The sequence below is a fragment of the Callorhinchus milii genome, unplaced genomic scaffold (genome assembly GCF_018977255.1).
Source record: "Callorhinchus milii isolate IMCB2004 unplaced genomic scaffold, IMCB_Cmil_1.0 Scaffold2, whole genome shotgun sequence".
NCBI classification, from domain to species: Eukaryota; Metazoa; Chordata; class Chondrichthyes; order Chimaeriformes; family Callorhinchidae; genus Callorhinchus; species Callorhinchus milii.
In genome coordinates this window covers 89,193,694-89,216,742 of record NW_024704743.1, presented here as the reverse complement: position 1 = coordinate 89,216,742, position 23,049 = coordinate 89,193,694, and positions in this window count along the sequence as shown.

Sequence of the window (23,049 nt, the reverse complement as noted above, 5' to 3'; positions counted from 1 at the left end):
TATTGCATTTATTGCATTTATTGCATTTATTGCATTTATTTATTTAGTTCACTCCTTGGCAGAGAAGATGTGCTGTTCCCAGGCTCTCTGTAACGGAATGACTGTGCGTCTTCTTTCTCTCTCTCTCTCTCTCTCTCCCCCCACACACACACCCTGTGCACTGGTGTTTTGGAGTGTGTCAGTGAACATATGGGGTTTCCTCTTGGGTTCGCGAAACAAACTGAGTGCGATCTCTGGCACATGTCACCCTATCCGTGTGATTCCTACTGATGGCTGTTGGGTGGCCGATGAGAGAGAGTGGAGCAAATTACATCAGCCAAAAGCTTCCAGGACACTGACAGATCAGGGGGCTGGGGAAGTCCAAGTCTGTGTTGGGATGAGAACCTGGATTAGTTCTGGAGTCTCTCATGTCCAGGTTTCAATAATAATAATAATAATAATCCTTGCATTTGATATAGCGCTTTTCACGTCGGGAGGACGTCCCAAAGCGCTTCACAGAATATACTGTAAAGTGAATTGACTGTATATTTGCGGGCGAACGCGGCAGCCAATTGCACACAGCAATGTCCCAAAAATAGTCATGGATTGAAAATGACCTATTATTGTTTTTGTTTTTTTGGAGGAATTATTATTAGGCTCTGTGTGGAGTAAGGAAACTTGCCCAAGGTTTCGCCCTCTGCCGGGAATTGAACTCAGGTCTCTCGCTTGCAAAGCGAGTGCTCTAACCACTGAGCTACAGGACTCCAAATCTCAGATCCCTGGGGGAGATAGTCAACAGGACAGTGGGCACCTCCCCACATTGCCAATGGGAGGGAAGAGAGTGTAACCTGATCATTGAGACTTATGGTTTTCTCATGGTCTTCCCTCAAACCCCTTGTGGACTTCCATCCTATTATTAAGTGGTTCTAATCTCTTAGCACTTTTGGCATGCCTCTTCTATCTTGTATTTATTGTTGGGTAACTATATTTTTTTCTGATCGATTTGACTATTTGTTGGGAGAATTTCCACTGCAACACAGATTGGCTCCAGTTGCTGTTCTCTGTATTCAATTTAAAATGTTAATTCCAAATGAATTGATATTTCATGCATTGTTGTGGCTTTTCGTTGTCACAATAATGGGGTTTGCCATATATACTTTTGTTCCATGTTAAAGAAACATTGTTTATTCCTATTTGCATTATTTGATTTGGGCTTTGCACTTACAGACCACTTTACTGGGAGCCTTCCAGTCTATTTTCAAATAAAGGCATCTAACCTTCATCACCATGGTTAACAAGAAGACTAACAGCTCGTACACTTTACAACACTCTTTGGCATATATGGTGATATGACAGTAGGTGCAACAGAAATAACTAACAAGGCGTTGGTGCCTGTAAGGAACATGAAAAAAAATTGGAGAGTTTCCACTGTAGTAGTATCAGTCATTCCACATGAGCTCTCCAGACCAATTACACAAACAGGTTTCTCTTAACATATTGGGCCACTGCTCATCTAATCTCTGCAGACAATTTATATATCATATTATTGACCTCAATTGGTATTTTAATACAAAATGACTATTTTGCAGGTTATTGCTGAGGGTGGGTGGGAGAGAAATATATTGTGCAGTTGATAACAAATAGAATGCATGCATACTTTGTGGTCATTCTGAGATCTAGAAATGGAAAGAATGGCCACATTCAGACCATTTATTTTTCTAATTCTTATCAAAGATGTAATGGATTTGTTTTCAAGTTTGAACCTCCTCTTCTGATGGTTACATGACACAGCATGTTCACATTAGAGATCCAATGCCATTGCTCAAACAGAGAATGGAGTTCTCCTGGTATCCTGACCAAAAATCCCCTGATACAAAATTGCTCATTCCTTCATGGCACTTTGTGGGACATTGCTGTCTACAAACTTGTTGCTGTGTTCACCTACACATATACAATCTAATACTTTACTGAAAAACTCTGAAACAAAGATTGTGTATTTATAGGTGAACCAATAGGATAGGTGCTATTTTCAATGCAAGAATTATTATTAATATTATCCTCCACTTTTTTATCTTAAATTTAACATTACGTAAAATCTCTCTCTTCCACTCCTGGTTCAATGTCCTACCCACGTAGACAACTTGTTTGTAGGGCAAACAATAGGGTTATAGTGTTTTGGAACATTGCTCATTTACACAACTTTATTGGAGAGGGGAAATAAAATGTGTTCACATGTAGATAGTGCAAGTTATAACCTTCGCATACATACAAATTGCACATGCTGTGAACCACAGGAATAAGTATGGAGAACATTGTTTCCTGCTTGTGGTTTTTATTCATATCTTATATCTTCTTGACATTTCTAGGTGCGAGTAAATGATGATATATAATAAATCAATGTGGGCAGACAATCCAATATGTTTCAATACAAATATGTTAGTTAATAGAAGGAAGGATATATTGGGGTCTAGTTTAGTGTAGTTTTAACACAAATCCTTAATAAAGAATCCTATAATGTATTATATTAAGCAGTAGGGTACGTTTAATAGCTTGACATAACTTCAATTGACACAGATTTGTTTCCTTGATAAATAATCAAGTTACAATTTCTATCAACCTGATAGAACTCTGCTTTAAAAGCAGTTGTGTTGGAAAGCATCGCATGACTAGGAATTCGTATTAAGGGATTCTGTTAATATCATTAACATCATACGGTTTAGTAGTATGTTTAAACGGAAAACTAAATTTTAATATTTTGGCTGCACCCAACTCAAATAAAATCATTGTATCAATGAAAACATAGACGGATTCCTTGATGCATCTGTTCAGGCCTTTCTGACAAGATTGCGGATGATATTGTGCTACTGGTGGACTCACCTGGGGATCTTTTGCTCTGCACCCGTCACTGTCCTGAAGTAACGTGCTGAGAAGGGGTAAAGGTCACTCCGGTCATGCATGTCTCTCTTCAAGGATAGTAAGGTCCCAATGCAGGTCAAGTTTAAGCCATATAAGACGTGTTGCAAACAGATCGAATAATAATAATAATAATAATCATTGCATTTATTAGCGCCTTATCACGACTTTGAAATGTCTCAAAGCGCTTCACAGAATATATTGTAAAGTGAATTGACTGTATATTTTATGGGCGAAACGCAGCAGCCAATTGCGCACAGCAATGTCTCACAAGCAGTCGTGGATTGAGTGACCAAATTATTATTATTATTAATTTGGGCCAATCACAGCACTGCCCATACATACCAAGCTCCTTTATGGATCCGAGCTCCTGGGGTTAAAAAGGAGGGTCTTCATCTGTCCATTTGCATAAGTTCAGGATCAAGCAGAGAGGTGGATTTGTAGCAAACACAGGAAGTGGCTGCAGGGAGGCCACAAGACTACAATGACCTGTCGCTGAGCACCCTGGAGACGGAGGCGGCTTAACAGCAGGCACATCTGTTTGCCAAGCCCCTCGCTTGAGGGCCTGGATTAAACAGCTGGCGCTGAGTAAGCAGGACTTGGAAGGGCAGATCAGTCACTGGGGGCAGGGACTCTTCCCACTCAGTTCCCACTAACCCTGCAAGCCCAAGGGTCCTTTCTGGACAAACAGCAGAAAACTTGTCAGGCACTGCTCTCAATGGCAAGCTATGCAGTTTTAGCTGGTGAGACTTCAGCTGAACCCCAACACACAGTCAGGGGCCCCCAATCTGTGCCTAATACTTTCTTAGAATTAGGTAAGCAGGATGCATCCCTCCAGGGAGAGAGTGCACATTCCATTCCAATAAACAGCATGATATTCTCAGTTAGGTTTGGACACTCTTAAGCATAGTAATGGGTTTCTGCACGTGTCAGACACCCTCTGACCAACATAGAAATTTAGGGTTGAACCTATAAATTATTATAAAATTGCATAAAAATGCCTTTGCCTTTGTGGTTAATTTTATACTCACAGTACTTATTATATTAAAAATAGCCAAATTTTTGTTATGATCGTACATTCTCCTCTCTTGCCTCCATTGTGTTTCACGGGTGTCTCTGTATCTTTGAATATAGCATATCAAGCAGAGGTTAGATTGAACAGCTTGTCATAACTTCAATTGACATTTTTTAGAAACTGTGAGGTCATATTGCTGTTTTTATTTTGGGAGCAATAGAATAATGATGTCCAGGACCTTGTAAAGTTACTACACTTGACAGTATTGACTTGTGATGCACTTTGAAATGTTTTGACACAACTCTATTAAAAATATATACTTTTTATTTTTTGCACTTGTTTTCTTCAGCTAGTGTCTTACTCTTTTCTACATAACTTTTGCTTTTTTTCAGATTTTGAAAATGAGGAGCACATTTGTTACATGTCAAATATTTCTCAGCAACATCAACACACATTTATTTAGCATCCTTCATGCAGGGTAGTGTCTTGGAGCTCTTAACAGTGTTGGAGCCTGACACAGGGGAGGAGGGAGGAGGTGCGTGATCTGAAAAAGAGGAAGGAATGGACAATCTCCATCAATTGTAGGCACAATATCTCTTACTTTGTAATGCTCTGTAATAAGGTCATCAACCTGCCACTGAGAATCGTATTTCAATGGTCATATTGCAATTATTATTTCAGTCTAGAACCTAGTTAGCCTAAGGCTTCAATATTGCAATAGGTACAACTGTTGCTTGGGACTAAAATTACATTGAAAGCCCATCTTAAAACATACATAAATTCGGAATGATTTCTTATCTGACCATGTCTGATATCTCTACTTCTTTTAAAAATGTAGGAGATGCTGGCGTTATGCCAGCATTAATTTTAATAACTGTGTGGCGTGCTGGGCCATTTCGAAGTCGATTTTAAGAACCCAAGCTCTCTTGCCTCTCCATTAACTCTCATTCTCTCTCTTAACTTTTCCCCCATCCTGCCTCCTTTCCTGCTGCTGTCCTCACCTCCTATTCCCTCGCATCATGCTATAGATAGATAACATCGACCTGGCTGCCTCCGCTTCCTCCCATCCCATGTTGCCTACCATCACTAACCATCTCCCCCCACCCCACCCCCATGTCTCCTTCATACCCCTTTCCTCCTACCATGGCTCCTACCACAGCCCTGCCATACACGTTACACTCCTTCACCTCCATCTCTCCCTCTTTCCTTACCCCCACCATTACCCTGATAAAGCCCATCACCTGCTACCTCGATCCCATCCCCACCCAGCTTCTGGTCACTCAACTCCTCCTCCTCTGCCCACTTCTGGCTGACACAATCAACCAGTCACTCTCCCCAGACTCTGTCACACATCCTCTCAAAACCACTGTCATCACTCCTTAAAAAACCTACCTTCAGCCCATCCAACCTCACAAACTTCAGACCATCTCAAACCTGGCCAAAGTTTTGGAACGCGTCATTGCAAATCAACTTCACTCAGACTTCTCCCTCCATTCCCTACTCGAACCCTTCCAGTCCAGTTTTCGTCCTGCCCACAGCATAGAGACAGCACTCATGAAAGTCACAAACGATGTACTCTCTCTGTGACGAGGGCTTCCTCTGATTTCTCATTCTCCTGGACCCCTCCATCGCATTCGACAAAGTCGATCACACCATCCTCCTTCACCGCCTCTCCTCTCTCATCCACCTTAGTGGGACCGCACACACATGGTTTGAGACCTACTTAACAAACCGCCAACAATACATCTCGGCAAATGTATTTTCTTCCCACCCCCGCCTGGTCACATTTTTGGTTCCCTTCTTTTCGTTATCTACATGCTCCCTCTCGGTGATGTCATTCGCAGACATGGGGTTAACTTCCACATGTATGCAGATGAAACCCAAACCTACTTTTCCTCCTCCAGCTGCGACTCCCAGTCCACTGTTGTCTTGTCAACTTGTTTGACGGACATCAAGGCCTGGATAAGTGCAAATTTTCTGCCACTGAATATCGGCAAGACAAAAGCCATACTCTATGGCTGCCTCAATGTCTTATCGCTAGTGGATCGGAACTCCTCAACATCCCCGAGTTCTCCCTCAGACTCACCGAACCTGTGTGCAATTTAGGCGTCAGGTTCGATCCCAAGCTTTCCTTTCTATCACACATCTATCCCTGACCAGGACCACTTTTTTCCACTTCTGTTACGTTGCCCGTCTCTGTCCGTACCTTACAACCAAAGCAGACAAAACCCTCGTCCATGCCTTCATCACTTCCCAGCTGGACTATTCTAATGCCCTCCTCGCTGGTCTCCCCAGTTCCTCCATACACAAAATTCAATTAATCCAAAACTCTGCCGCCCGGATACTCATCCGCACAAAACTTTGGATGCAGATCACAGCAGCTCTTGCCAGGCTCCACTGTCTCCCAATTACCGAACAAATCGGTTTCAAGATCCTCTCACTCGTTTTCAAATCCCTTCTTGCCCTCACACTTCCCTACCTATTTTACCTGCTTAACCCCCATTGCACCACCCGCTGCCTCCACTACTCAATATGTGGAGTCCTGTAGCGTATTGGTTAGATCACTTGCCTCACAAGCAATACGACCCAGGTTCTATTCCTGGAGGGGGCACAAAGTGGGGCTATTCTGAGGGGATGAGATTAAATGGTCTGAAGGGCCTTTTCGTTGAAAGCAATCTTGTAATGTAATATATAATTCTTAAGTATGAACAGTACGGTGAATATTCATCTAAAAAGATGATTTAGGACTTCCAATGATTTTCATTTAAGACACTAAAGAAGCGACCATGAACATTATTTGTCCAGGTGACCAGGTTGTTCTCAGTTCCAATCCCTCGGAGGAAGCAGCTTCCCGCTGCTTGTCCAGCTAGGACCATCCTATCCGTTAGGGCTTTGGTTTGCAGGGTTAACAGGAGCTGAGTGGGATGACTAAGCTCCTGGGATGACTCCTTGCCCCCAGTGACTGGTCTATCCTTCCAGGATGAGCCAGGCTGGCTGTGCGGTTATCAGCAGTCCCCTGGAATGCATTGCATTGTGTGGGACAAAGATCTGCTGATTTGGTGAATAGGATATAGTAAATGTAGTCCACTAGAGGGCACCAAAACGTACAAGCTCCTGATCACCACAAACTGTAAGAACTCGTAATAAATTGTTTTTTTCTTTACAATATGTAAAATATAAAGGTATACACAGACACTTCATATTTAAGCATTGAGTATTTGTGGTATTTATTCCTATATTTTGATCTCATCCCCACCTCTCTCTTCGTCTCCCAGCTCCACCTTCTGGCCCCCCTCCTGTCCGATGTCATCAACCTCTCCCTGTCCACTGGTTCAGTTCCTCCACCCCCTAAAAACGGCCATCATCACCCCCATCCTGAAAGAACCTTCCCTGGACCCATCCCTCCTCTCCAGCTACCGCCCCATCTCTAACCTCCCATTCCTCTCCAAGGTCCTGGAACGAGTCATCGCGTCCCAGCTCCACTCCTTTCTCTCTCGCCACTCCCTCTTTGAATCCCTCTAATCCGGCTTCCACGCTGCCCACAGCATGGAAACAGCCCTGGTCAAAGTCACTAATGACATTCTGAACATCTGTGATCAGGGCTCCCTCTGCCTTCTTGTCCTCTTCAACCTCTCTGCCAATTTCGACACTGTCGATCACTCCATCCTCATACACCGCCTCTCCTCCTTACTTAATCTTCGCGGAACTGCCCTTGCCTGGTTCGATTCCTATCTCTCTCACCGTCTGCACTTTGTTGTCTCTAATGGTTTCTCCTCCAGCCCCCGCACTGTCACGTCTGGCGTCCCCCAGGGCTCTGTCCTTGGCCCTCTCCTCTTTAATATCTACATGTTCCTCCTTGGTGACATCATCCACAGACATTGGGTCAACTTCCACATGTATGCGGATGACACCCAACTCTAACTTTCCGCCTTCACGCTCAACTCCGGGACCATTGCTGTCCTGACAGACTGCCTGTCGGACATCAAGTCCTGGATGAGAGCAAATTTCCTACAGTTGAATGTGAACAAGACTGAGGCCCTCCTGATTGGCTCACGCCAGCGCCTCAGCACCTCAGGCTCTGGCAACATCAACCTCAATGGTTGCACACTTCAACTCACCAAGCCAGTCAGGAACCTAGGTGGCTTGTTCAACCCTCAAATGTCTTTTCTCCCCCACATTCAAGCCATGACCCACTCTGCCTTCCCTCACCTCCGTAACATCGCTCGACTCCGCCACTACCTCACCCCTCAGGCTGCTCTCGTTCAAGCCTTCATCACCTCTAGGCTCGACTATGCAATCGCCCTGCTTGTTGGCCTTCCCAACTCTTCCCTCCACAGGCTGCAGATAATCCAGAACTCTGCAGCCCATGTCTTCTCCCGCACCAAACTCCGTGACCCCATCTACCCCACTCTTACCCGACTCCATTGGCTCCCTATCCTTCAGAGGATCCAGTTCAAGATCCTGGTCCTCACATACAAAGCCCTCCATGGCCTCGCCCCACCCTATCTCTGCGACCTCCTAACCCCCTACCAAACCACCCGCTCCCTCCGCTCAGCCGGCTCTGGACTGCTCCATTTCCCCCGACCCACCCGCCCCACCACTGGCGGCAGTCCTTCAGCCACTCTGCCCCCAGCCTCTGGAATTCCATCCCCCAGTCACTCCACCTTGCCCCCTTCCTTAGCCTCCTTCAAATCCTACCTCAAGACCCTCCTCTTCGACTATGCCATCGGCCACCACCCTTCCCCTCCCCTCCCTTACCCCCCTAACCCCAGCTAGGGTCTAAAATGCTGTACTCTGACAAATGCCTTGGGACATCCTCCCGACGTGAAAGGCGCTATACAAATGTAATCTTCTTGTTGTTTTTGTTTCGACTATTTAATCAATGTTTTGAACCTTTCCAAATTTGTATTTTGTCAGTGCCAAACTTAATTTCGTTTTAAAGCAAAGGGAAAAGAAAACTAGCTTTTATCATTTAAAAAAAATCCTTTAAATTCAGGTGCAAACTAACAAGGAACCCTTCACCCTTTTAATAATACAAAATTCAGTAAAAATGGATCACAAGGGAGGTTCAGGTGAAGGCTCTTCAAAATGTTTCTTAATAATAATAATCCTTGCATTTGGTACAGCCCCTTTTCACATTGAAAAGTATTTCACAGGATTTATGGAAAGTGCAGTGATTGTATTTGTGGTAAATTAATCCAGTGCTCTTCCCTCAAAGAATCTTCCTGATAACTAATTCCAGCTGTTGATTCAAATCTGTGTAAAGAAATACTTGCTGGTGGCTGCCCTAACATTGTAGTAAGAATCAATGAATTTAAAGCCACATACAAATATCCTCCAAAATCAGAAAACTATTGAAATTTCACCCATGTGAATTCTCATTTATTTTTCAGAAATAAAGTTTTGGCCATAAAATATACAGTCAATTCACTTTCCAGTATATTCTGTGAAGCACTATGAGCTGTCTCGAAGACATGATATCAAATGCAAGGATTATTATTATTATATATTATATAAATAACCAAATTGTCCTCTTTTCAAAAACTAAAATTGTCCTAAACATTAATGTAGCTTTTGTAAAATCTCTTCAAATCCAGGAAAATGTGACTACACTGCATGCACAAGAGACAAAGGTAAGCACACTGTGTGCTGCATAAATGTACTGCACAACTTGACTTCCAACAATTGACTAAAGAAAAAAACTTCAATCACATTACAGTAATGAAGTGTGATTTAGCTGTTTGATAAGCATAAATTAGATTTAAAGTACCCAGATAAAAGAATTATGAAATGGAATCACTCCACTTCAATTCTGTGCACCTCCTAATCATTTTATAAATGCCAACACAGCAGCCTATTACACCAGCATTTGTTATTTGTATGGCTAAACTATTAAAAATTAATTACTGCTATGAAGTAGATAAAGTCCATTGACTGTTGTTGGTATTGAGTGTCAAGCATGAACATTTACAAGATTTTTCTTATAATTTTGGACCATGAAACTAAGTGTAACTTTTGTCAGTGGAAAGAGCTCCTCAGCAACTAATCTATTTGAACCTGAGTTGTGAATGAATCAATCATTAGAAGTAAATTGGAAGTATCTCCATTACATTATAACTGGTACTGAAAATAAAGAAAGTAGAAATCAGTGGAAGTATCTTGCAATACTTAATTGGGACCAGATAGAGCCCAGAGGGTGATGGGACAGGGAATGTCATCAGGCTGGGGCAATGTTAAAAGTGGAGTTCCACAGGGGTCTGTTTTGGGACCTCTTTTATTTAACATCTTCATGAACGATCTGGAGCTAGAAGTCACAAGCACAGTGGCTAAATTTGCAGATGCCACAAAGCTAACGAAGATGGTAGACTGCAAAGATGAACAGGATAGATTACTGGAGGATTTGAACATGGACAGATTGATGGCAGATGAATTTCAACAAAATGCAAAGTGCTTCACAAAGGGACAAAAAATCCAGGAAGGGACAATTATTTAAATGGGAAGAAAATAATTTGTACAGAAAATGAAAAGGACTTGGTGATCTTGATTGACAATAAATTGTAGCTATTGCAACAGTGTTCGGTAGCAGTGAGTAAGGCAAAGCAGATGTTGGGCTGTATTAAAAGGGTAATATTGAGCTGAAATAGTGTGGTAATTCGGCCACTTTATAAATCACTGGAGTGACCGCACTTGGAACACTGTGTGCAGTTCTGGTCACCACAATATAAAAAGGATATTGCAGTGATTGAAAGGATACAGAGAAGGGCAACCAAATGATAGAGGGATTAGAGGGACTGGACTACGAGGAGCATTTAGATAAACTGGACATGTTCACGCTGGAGAAGAGAAGGTTAAGGGGCGATATGATTATCAGTATACCAATAATTAATTACAGTTTTTAAGATTCTGAAGGGACTAGATAATGTATACCATGATAAGCTGTTTTATCTTGTACTGAACAGTAGAACCAAAGGACAGTGCCTGCAATTGAAGGAGGGGTAAATTCAGAACAAATCTGCAGAAACACTACTTCAGTGAGTAGTAAACTCCCTAGGGAGTCGGTGAAAACAAAAAGTGTTCTTTGTTTTGAGAAAAATTGGATAGATTTCTGCTAGAAAATATTATCTCAGGATACAGTGTATAGTTTGGGACACAGCACATCAAACTACAAGCCAGGATGGTGGAAGGCAAACTAGATGGACCTTGGTCTTTTTTTGCCTAGCAAATTATTATTTTATAATAATAATCCTTGCATTTGATATAGTGCCTTGTCGTCTTTGAGACATCTCAAAGCGCTTCATAGAATATACTGTAAAGTGTTCTTATCTTCTTATAACTTAAGGTAACACATCATGATAAATAGAACTGTGCTAATTGCTTTAGATCTGACTTCACCAGAACAACCAACTTTTTGGGGATTTGAATGAAACTGATTTGGCATTATAGTCCATAATCCAGTTCATTGCTGCCACACACTATTTGGACATTGTGAACGACAAACCAACTAACACCCTTAGATCTGTTTCATGTAGTATATGAAATGCATTTGTTTCTGTTCTTACGTTGTCAAGCTCTCTTTTTTAGATGTTGGCTGCCTCCTCTCTTTCCACAATTTCTCTTGGTTTAGTTTTATTTGTTAATTTAACTATTTAGGACTGAGCCTGCATATCCAGGATATTTATTGTCACTAAGAACAAGAGGAGTCCCAGGAGTGTGGTGAACCTGTTCTCAGATTGATGACTTTCTTAAAAAAACATCTTTTCCATTGATTTCACAGTACATATTTCACTTCTCCTTTATTGAATTCTCAAAATATGTTTCAGCTATAGTATTGTCAATGTTCAGCACTAACAGAAGTGTGCAGCTAACATTACTCAACTCCTACAGGGAGGGAAGTGAGTAAAGCTGGATAGTTTAGGTGATGCGCTGTTAGAACAAGACTACTCTGCCTTTAGTAAAGACAGATAAATGGTACAGACGTGTGTTCCTGCAAGTTTGGCCTCAAGAGACATTCAATTTTGGATATATAGAAACAAGTTCTACACTTAAAGGAACATACTCCCCATTATAATTTCCTTCAAAACCAACATGTTTTAGTACATCTTAGAACTTCCAGAATATTAGTGCCATTATAAATAAATTACTTTTAACACTGATAAAGGGGATCACGTTTGTAGCTAGGACAGAAGTAAGCAATAATGATAAGAATATTTTTACAAACCCCCAAAAAGCATACATAAATTGTCAAAAAGGCATGTGCCACTGAGCTCTTAAAACTGTCATTGACTCTTCTGTAGCCCAGATGGAATTTTGGGCCTAAAGAATTGAAAAACTAAATAGTCGTGCAATTGAAAGATTATTTGTTTTGAAACATAGGATTTGATGAAGAAGTTCAGTTGAATTTACAACTTGCCATTTCAGAATGTGCAATTTAACCCACACTCATGAGCTCCAGGAGTTTATTTACCTTTCTTTCAAAAGTCTCAGATTAACTACAGAATATTAGAATTCGGCCATCAACTTTTTTTCACAAGCTATTTCTTTGACCTGAATAAATTTCAATGCCTCCACTGAATGGAAATCAGAATTCTTATCCAATTGATGATGATTGCTTGGTTAAAATGTGTTTTAGTTGAGTGATCACCTTCTGTAGAATGAGGAACACACCTGACATCTCGCCATCTGTTCCCACCTCAGTGTCAATGTATTCCAATTACATGGATGATCACACATAAGCAGGCACATCAGCTATAGGATAAGGTTTCTTATTAACCCTCTTCAGTGTTGTCAACCGAACAACACAACTAAAATCTATGTAGCGCCCTTCACATCAAGTAATATCACAAAGCACTTTACACAGACGGAGTCAGATATCGAGCAGGAGATATTGGTGGTGAGGTTGGTATTAAGCTGGAATTTAAAGACTGCTAGAGAAGGTGTGAGACAGAGGGGGTGAGACCCCAAGCATGGCTGAAAGGCCAACACTTGCTGTCATGGTTCACAAAGAAAGAATGATTACTTGGTTGAAGTACTGTAAGGCTTCCGGTGTCCATGTGGAAGGAAAAAGGAGTCAAAACAACTTCAAAAAAGGAGGTGATAATTGGAGGGCAAAATTGACTGAAACATAATTGCCGTTTGTCTTTCAGAAGTAAAATTTTTCGAGCTTCACAATGTAAATTTCTCCTTTAAAGTAAAGAATGATACAAATTGCTTTGGCTTTTCATCTCTATTACAGAGCCATAGAAGAATATATCATAACAAAATAGCTAAAGCATCAATTGCGTAAAGTCAGGTGCATAAATTGTACTGTCAGTGTGGAGCAGAGGGAAAGGGTATTGATAAATGGGTGATATTTACAGACTACATAAATCATGTTAGAAATGTCTGTAAGTGGAAGATTTACTGTTGCAGCAACTAATTATATCTACACATGAAAATATTTTAGTTTTATATATTATATATTTTAACTGATAACTGTATGATAAACACAGTGTATTTTATGATTTGTAAAATTATACACCAGAACATAATAATAATAATCCTTGCACTTGATATAGTGCCTTCCATCTAATCAAATAACCAATATGATCAATTCACGCTGATAGTTATCAGTCATCACAAATGAAGAAAAGTACAAAAAGTAATCTCTATTTGCTAACAAATTCCCTAAAATATTGTTGGGTGACTTGTAGAGATATTGATGCTCCACTGGTTATACTGTACCAACAAATGGAGAATCAACCACCTTTTGGAAATCTAGAGTATCGAGCAACTTCATGTACAGTAAACCAACTCAGCAACTTGATTCACTTGCAATATACGTGGAATTACCATGAATTTTAATGAAATTACTAACTAGCATTGTGAACCTAAGGACACAAGGAGCAGTACTGTGTCTTACAGATCAATGTGTGTCAGTGCCTCGAGTTATAAAGCACTTATCTCTTTTAACCTTGGATTTAATTGGAACTGCATTGTGACAGGTCGCTTGTAGGGTTAAGGAGGTTTAATGTCTTTCTATGTGCCCACTGAATTTCCTATTGATCCTAGCCTAAAACCATCTGTACTTCATCAAAAGGTTGTGATCATGAAACAGCTTGTTTACTGTAACTGAACTGTCCATCAGAATGGTAATCAGTTATGCACAGACAGCAGAACTCTCATAAAGTAATATTTCTCATATAGTGAAACACTGTCATGCATCACAAGATGAAGTTATAAAAGAGGTTCTTTGTTTTGTGAACACTGGGGTGATTTAATGTGTGTTGGGCATATGTGCATAACCGTTGTGCAGTTATTTCTTACGTAAGCTGCCCAAAAGCCTCCTGGACAGGAACATGGCATTTTCTAATCAACAGTAGCATGATTTACAGCCAACAAAATGTTAAGCCTTCCACTTAGAGCTCAGCCATGATAATTGTGAAACATGAAGCAATGTGCCCCCTGAACCATAATGCTTGAGACAGGTGGCAATCCAATATATCTGATCAAAAAATAGGACCTGGGAGTTGCCCTCATCATCAAAGAGATCTGTGGGATAAAATTGGCAATAATTTTAAAATGTTTCTTGTGCTATTAAAAAAATGGTTGATAAGCACCAATAGACAGAGCACTCCTCTGCAGGAAAATGGTTTGTTCCTTTCCAGGTCCTAGCTCCAGTATTTTTACAATACTGTGGTGAAGGTTTTTTTGTTTTGTAAATTTTAGTTCCGACATCAGACTCAGAGTTTCTTTTCTTTTGGTCAAATGGTTTAACAGCAAGAAGATAAGTAAATATGTTATCAAATAAGTAAAAAGTCACTATGGACACAGATGGAGGACTTCCAGGGGAGGTTCATAGCAACAAGTGGTGCTCCTGGAGCCTTAGAAGATTGTACTTGCTCAGCAGCTAATGATTCAGTAGGTACAGATACTCTGAATTCATTATACTCCATAATTAGTTTCATTAATAATCTTGATGTTTAGAATAAATTAAGAGGTTTGCAAATTGCAATGGGCTCGTTCTTCTGTGATTCAATCGAAGCTCTCAGCCTTTCTATTGAACTGCCCAAGAACATTCAACAGGCTGTGTTTAATGGTAAGAAACAACCAAATGAATGACTGGTTCTCTTCTCATATTGAAAAACTAACTCTCAGTGTTTGGTTCATATGCATGTGCAGGACAAATGTTCTTTACCAGTCCTGATTTGATATAGAGATAATGTTTACAGTTTTACACTGATCCTCATACGCAGACTGACCAAAAGTCTTATTTTACAGCTACCCTATTATCTAAAAAAAATCAGAATTTCTTTAAGACTTACTAGACATTGTAATTGTATTGCACGTTTTTGGTCACCCTATACATGCAGCAATGTAAACATAGCTCTCTTTTAAGCATCTCAAATCTATGGCCTCCTAAGACATTGCACTTAAGAGTTTTTACATGGGAAGCCTATGTGCATTTATGTTGTTAGTAAGTATAACTGGGAGAAAAACACCCAAAATAATGAATTATACACTTTTCTAAATGATTTCAACTTGTCCCTGGGAATATTTTCCCCATAAACTTCATAATCCAAATCTGCCTTGAGCGTACACAGCAGAAGGTGTTTCTCAGTTCTCGTGTTATATAAGTACAATGCATCATTGAAGCTAGAACAATTCTGTAATATTAGGGTAAAAGGTCACAGCTGCCCGTGTTTGATTCAACAGTGCCACAAAAAAAATGAAACAACTACCTTCAAGATCCTCATAACACTGAACCTGTTACACCATTGCTGACGGCACTGGTAAACCTCACACTGAAAGCTGATATAACAGCTTTGAGTTCATGCTTCTTATAGCACCAAAGTTCAGACAAATGTATAATCTTGGCATCTCACGAGGCTTCTGTTAACAATATAATTTTATAAACAGTTTGGACTGTAAAGGTGTCAAATCAGTGGCAGTGACAAGTGAGGGTGATCTATAAGTCACAAGTGCCTTTGATGCTCAGGACGTCTGAAGGATTTTGGCACAAAAAAAAGTGTCAGTTCAAGACATTAACCAGGGTAAATCTGTTTTAATTGTTCTATTCTATCCATTCCAAGATTAATGTACACTAACAGTGGTTTCCCAATTTTCTTCCAGTTTACTATTCCATTCCAAGCTGTGGAACTACATGTAGAATAAATAGTAGTTAAAGCTCTGGTAGACGATATTCTGAGCTTCACTATTTCTTCTAACATCGAATGGATGTCCTATATTCTCCTTCTGTGCTAAAACTGCATCGAAGAGAATCAGTTTCCTCCTTTGCACCAAAACGTCTCTTCCCTTTTTTCTTTGGTGAAGTCAAAAGTGGCAAAATTCACAAGGAGGTTTAGTGATAGTGACTCGGAGTTGCTGATGGGAATCCTGCCAATAACTGGCAATATGTCATGAGTGACTCACACGAACACTCCAAGAGTTGCTTCCAGTGCTTCAAAACAGGGATCCCATAAGATGTGACAAATTGCCAGTTACAATGGGGGGAGCAATTCTACCTGGGTCTGGGCTTAAGATCTTTTCCAAACTATTTCAGGCAAATTTGTGAACAATTCTTAAACTCAGCCTTAATTTTGAAGCTGTTTTTCTGTAGATCTTAAAACATTCTGCAGAAAACAGGTTTCAAAGTTAAGACTGAATTTACTAATTTCCCAAAATGTAACTGATCTGAAATGCTAAAAACAAGTTTAAGTCAAGACCCAGATGGCATTTCTCCTTCATTGATTCCCCACTCTAATCTCTTTGATTCACAATTCACTAATGAATCCAGTTACAAACCATCCCATTGTTAACCCTAGTATATTTTATTTCACTATAAAGCAAAAGTCAATCTGAAACATAATATTGTTCCATGTCTAGAAGCGTCTTTTAGCACCTTTCGCATCCTCTCGAACAGGGATATAAGAGAAGTCTTACTTTCTGATTGTTGATTCTTCTCTCCTCTACGGCTTCCAACCTTCCTCTCTCTCTCTCCTCAACGTCACAGTGGACTTTGCTCCTCTGTTACCTTTGTTCCATTCTCCTTCCTAAGATCCAAATATGCTATCCTACATGCACATTGCATTACCTGTGTCCTATACTATGCTGGTATTGAAATTCATCACACAGTTCCCTATTCCAGCCTATTCTTTCCCAAGACGTCGAGAATCAGAAATGTCTCAGTTGTCTCTTCCTGTCGCTATTTACCACCTTTTTAAAAAGCTTGTCATCAGCTAACCACAAATTGTTTTTTCAAAATACAGTTTAAGGTTTGGAAACAAAGTTAAAAATGATGATGTGGAGTAAAAATATTTATACTAATAATCCTTGCATTTGATATAGCGCCTTTCACATCATGAAGATGTCTCAAAGTGCTTCACTATATATTGCAGTGTAGTGGCTGTTTGTTTTGTTGACAAACATGGCAGCCAATATGTGCACAGCAATATCTCATGAATAACCATAAAATGAATGACCAATTTTGTTTGGGGAGATTGCTGGCCAGCACACTGGGAGAAACTCGCTTCACAGAAAGTAATCACAGCAAGTGCCCACTCCTTCAATTCAGGAGCAAAGTTCACCTGTTTTCTGTGTTAATTTAATGTTCCTTTTACTATTCATACTGTTTTCATTAAAATTATTTCAATGGAGTGAAATGTAAAGGAAGTGCAATACTGTCACACATTATGTTACATCATAAAATATCTATTGATAACAATTATACTGAAACTCATTCTTCAGTATCCTTTTGTTTATGGCACCTCTCAACTTATACTAAAGTATGTGTTTTATGTCTTACTCACATCCTGTATATTTACAGTTTAAATTTATGGGGGCAACATTTGCAGTGTTCCATACCTTATTCTGTATGTTAATTATCACAAGGAAAGTTTTAAGGAATACTTACAGATTTGTTTGCGGATTAGCACTGGTGTAAAATCTCCTCACCCACCCTCTGTAATGAACCCACTGCTCTTAGTTTCAGATCTATACAGACACATTTCCAGCTGCCAGTAGCCTAGCACTGTGTAAAACAAAACATTAGTTGAGGAATCTTAAACTTTACACTCCTTATTTGGAGTTAAAACCAGCATTTTCACAACCATAAAGCCTATATAAAGACCTAGATCAGGAAAATTGACTATTCACTTCCCTATTGGACTTCTGTGGTCAGGTCTGATCTGGAGGAGTGGCTGCATGTTATTGGAGTCTGCGAGTAGTGAGGTGTTCATCACAGAAGGTGAATGAGTAGACTTTACACCAATGCACATTAAGGAACAAATCTATGCTAATATTTTAGTGTGTTTCTTGGCTAATTTAACACAACATGTTAAGCGACCCAGTAAATTCTCCCCTAGTTAGAGATACAGTATACCACTTTCCATTTTACTTCAATATAATTTCTTCTGTTTCATTACACACAATTGTTGCTTATCCTCTTGTGTGCACGTATACTCTAACTGTTCTTTTGATTATTGTCAATTTTACATGAATATTCAGAACTACTCTGCGCCTTATGAGATGTAAAATGCAATATTTCTAATAGAACTCTTTCAAGACGAATCTTAGAAATCCACTTCGGAGTTTGCATCGGAGCAGAGTTTCTGCAGGCTGGAGTGATATACTTCATGTTATATCCAGTTGATATCCCATTTACAACTAAAATTCTGAGTTAAAATACTGTAGTTTAGATCCCTATTATGTATATATTCATTATAGTAGAGTATGAATATATCCCCACATATACAGTATATTCATAATATTGAGTTATACTGTTCAAGTTAAAATATCCATTTCTCAACAAATTTGCAGAGTTGCAAATAATACCTGTGGGGATACAACCCAATTTAGTTTGTTATTGTTTGTTGTCAATTTATAGCTTACTATGATATATCTTTGTTCCAAGACCATTGCTACAGGGCATTGATGCACAACTCCTAATATGTGTTTGCACCAATATCTTAAATTACAAAAGTGAGTGATAAACTTAAAAAATGATTTTGCAACCACTAGAATATATTTATCCTGATTATTAGTGAATACAGCACATGTCAGGACAATTACTGGAAATGAATAAGAAATCTTTCTGGGTTCAAATAGCTGCAATCCATAAAGCACATTGCACTTCAGAAATAAAACTTGTTAACTCTCCCTTTCTGTCAGCACTTTATTGTTTTCAAGTATTTTTTTTTGCCGCCAAATTGTATTATTTTTACATTATGTCTCTTTTGAAAATATTAATACAAAGAATCTTAAGACGAAAGACAATTTACTGTAAAACCTGGCGTAGATTTTAAGAAAGGGAAATTTTAAGAAAGTAATTGAATTGATGTAGGCTACTGAGGCTCATTAAAAAGACTGAAATTCTTTTTCTTTGGCTGAGATAGTAATGCAATCAAGGCTGTTATCTTTTAAATGTGTTTTATTTAATTAAAAACACAATCTTTTAAAGACTCGCATTCTTCGGTTTGGGACATTGTGTTTCTATGTTGAGCCATGAAGGCTGGACGATCATAGACCAAAGAACCATGAAATTTACAGCACAGAAAAGCCATTCGACTTATCCTCTCTGTGCTGGGTCTTTTAAAGAACAATCCTTTCAGACCAATTTACCTGCCCTTTCCCCACACCCTTGCAATTTACTCCTATTTAGATAGTTCCCCAATCATCAGTTGTACAATGAGTGTACTATACAGTTGTACTGTAGACCTACCTGACTCAGGTAACAGAGGGCTGACCCAGCTTCACTCTACCTTGAACCGTGTTTTATCCAGAGACACCCCATTTAATTTCTCCCATAGCAGGACAGACACAGGAGAAACTTCCTTCTCTTACAGCATGATTCCCAAAGGATTTAAAAATAATAATAATCCTTACATTTGGTATAGTGCCTTTCACGTCGGGAGGACGTCCCAAAGTGCTTCACAGGATAATCTGCAAAGTGTAGTGACTCTGTGTTTGTCCCACACAGCAATATCCCACAAACAGCTATGAAGGACACTGAGAGAAACTCCCTTCTCTTTTCGAACTGTGTCATGGGATCTTTAATATCTACTTGCTCAGGCAGATGGGAACTTGGTTTAACGTTTCATCCAAAACAATACAGCACCCACCCCCAGCACTGCAATGCTGTCAGATTATACTATATGAGTTCCAAGTCCTGATGTGAGGTTTGAACCCACAGCCTTGTGATTCCGAGGGCTACCAACTGAGCCAGACTGACACACATATTGAATCCTATTGGCAAATAAGCTTTGATCACCCAGAAGGCGATCACACTCAAGTGTCATTCCAATAGATCAGTGTGATGCATGGTCAATTGTTGGAATTGAGCAATTATGGATCCTTGGCATATATAATGTTTAAGATACCAATATCAGCAAATAGTAACAACATTATCAGAAATAACTGGAACAGATCCTCCCATACCATCTCCTGCAATTACATCAATATTGATGGTCAAGAGATGGGATGATGACAGTGATCACTAAAGCCTCATTTGTCTATTCAAGTGGACTCCCTATCTCCTCTCGTACCCCTCTATTGCATTCTCCTTCATGTATTCATTGAGGTTCCTTTTAAATTAATTCATGCTTTCTGCTTCAACCACCGCTTCTGGCAGTGAGTTCCACAATGTCACCACCTTCTGTGTAAGAAAATTCCTCTTAATCACTCTTTTAGACCTACTGGTGGTTATCTTATATTCATGCCCCTTCACTTGATGGCATGGAGTGGGTGATTTTCAATCCACTATCTTGCAACACTTTGCCCTGTAAAAATATCAGGAGAAGATTAATTTTCTCTGTATTCTGCAAAACAGAACTGCTATACTCCAATCACGGGGCAGTTATAAATTTTGTGGAGTATGGAAGATGCCAAGGGTGACAAATAGCACTGCTCTGAATGAGAACTCACAGCAGTCTACAAGCTTTTCCAACAGGTTTTGGTTCTTGTTTTCCCATTATTGATCAGGTGAGATTACCAAGAGTACTAAGCCAAGGAATCAAATGCTGGTAACTGAAAAGAAACCTTCAACTTTAATAAAAGATAGTGCTTACCATTGTAATTCATCTATTTCAACAGGATTATTGATTTAGTCTTCCTCGGGACGACTCAGATTGTTGGCCCAGGGTCAATTTTGGTCTAAATCTACCTGCAATGATTCAGTTGTCAGTTTGAATTTTAGACAGAAGTCAAACACTCTGCAGATGGTGGAATCATTAGCAAAGTAAACAATGTCATGTTAGACAACATCTGGCCAGTCAAGGATGAAAATGAAAACCTGAGTGGGGTCAAATAGGCTTCCTCGAGGGAGCCTCTGAAGCAGTATTATGATAACATGAACTACAATTTACTCCATCTCAGTGCATGGATCATCTGAATAAATTCCATATCTAGTTCAGCAGCTCACCTGATATGCCAAAAGAATGGAAGCTTCTCAATAAGATTGTTAGGATAACTTTTGAAGCCTTAAATATTGAGGGATAAGTTTGTGCTGGGCACCAAGGGAATTTCTATTTCTAGACTATGAGACTCAAATATACATCCAGTTTGCTGTAAATTTCAATGGTTCTATGGATTCTAGATTCACCGATCAGAGCTTGTTTGTGGGATATTGCTGTGCATAAACCTGGTTGCTGCATTAGCCTTCGAAATCCACAGTCGCAACACTTTACAGTAAATCCAGTGAAGTGCTCTGAGACATCTTTCTCACATGAAAGGCACTATATCAAATGCCTGGATAATTATTATTGTTATTATTGTGATTGAGATTTTGAAACAAGTCTCAGAGTGCTCCTTGAAGGTGGCAGAACAGGTAGATAAACTGTTAAAAAAGCATACGGGATACTAGGCTTAATAAATAGGGGCATAGAATATAAAATTCAGGATGTTATGATGAACCTTTATAAAACACCGGTTAGGCCTCAGCTGGAGACTATGTTCAGTTCTGGGCACCACACTTTAGGAAGGATGTCAAGGCATTGGAGAGCGTGCAAAGGAGGCTTACCAGGATGATACCAGGAATGAGGGACTTCAGTTATAAGGAGAGTCTAGAGAAACTAGGATTATTCTCCTTGGAGCAGAGAAGGTTAAGAGGAGACTTGATAGAAGTTTTCAAAATTATGAGGGGATTCGTTAGGGTGAACAAGAGAAACTACTTCCACTGGCAGGTGGGTCAGTAACCTAAAGGCACTAATTTAAATTAGTTGTTAAAAGAAACAGAGGAGAAATTTTTTCACACAGCGAGTTGTTCGGATCTAGAATGCATTGCCTGAAAGGTGGTGGAAGCCGATCCGATAACAACTTTTAAGAGATATTATCTGGGAAGGACAAATTTTAGGGCTATGGGGAGAAAGCAGGTGAATGGGATTGAATTGGATAGCCGTTTTCAAAGAGCCAGCACAGACACGATCGGCCGAATGGCCTCCTTCTGTGCTGTATAAATCTATGATTCACGTCGGGAGGATGTGCCAAGGCGCTGAATAGTCAGGATTAGGACCCAAGCTGGGTGGGGGGGATTGGGTTTGGATCAGGGAGCGTAGAGGGTAGGAGGGTGGCCAAAGGCATAGTCGAAGAGGAGGGTTTTGAGGAGTGCCTTGAAGGAGGCAGGGGAGGAAACGAGGTGAAGGAAATGTGGGATGGAGTTCCAGAGGTTGGGGGCAGGGAGGCTGAAGGCCCAACTGCCGATGGTGGGGTGGGCCCGACAGGCGATATGGAGCAGGCCGGAGCCTGCTGAGAAGATGGAGTGGACAGGTTGATAATGGATTAACAGCTCAGAGAGTTAGAAAAGGGAAAGGCCATAGAGGGCCTGAAAGGGGAGGATAGAATTTTGAACTCATTCCTCTGAGGGATAGGGAGCCAGTGGTGTGGGTGAGGGTGGGTGTGATGGAGTCACAGATCCTGGTGCAGGAGAGGACATGAGCTGCAGATTTCTGGATGATCTACACCTTGTGGAGGGAAGAGTTGGGAAGGCTGACAAGCAGGGCGTTGGCATAGTCGAGTCTGGTTGTAATAAAGACATATATGAGGGTTTGGGCAGTGGCAGAGTCGGGTAATGCTGCAGAGGTGGGGGAAGGCAGAGCGGGTCATGGCACAAATGTGGGGGAGAAAGAACAGTTGAAGTTTGAACAAGATGCCCAGTTCCTGACTGGCTGGTGAGG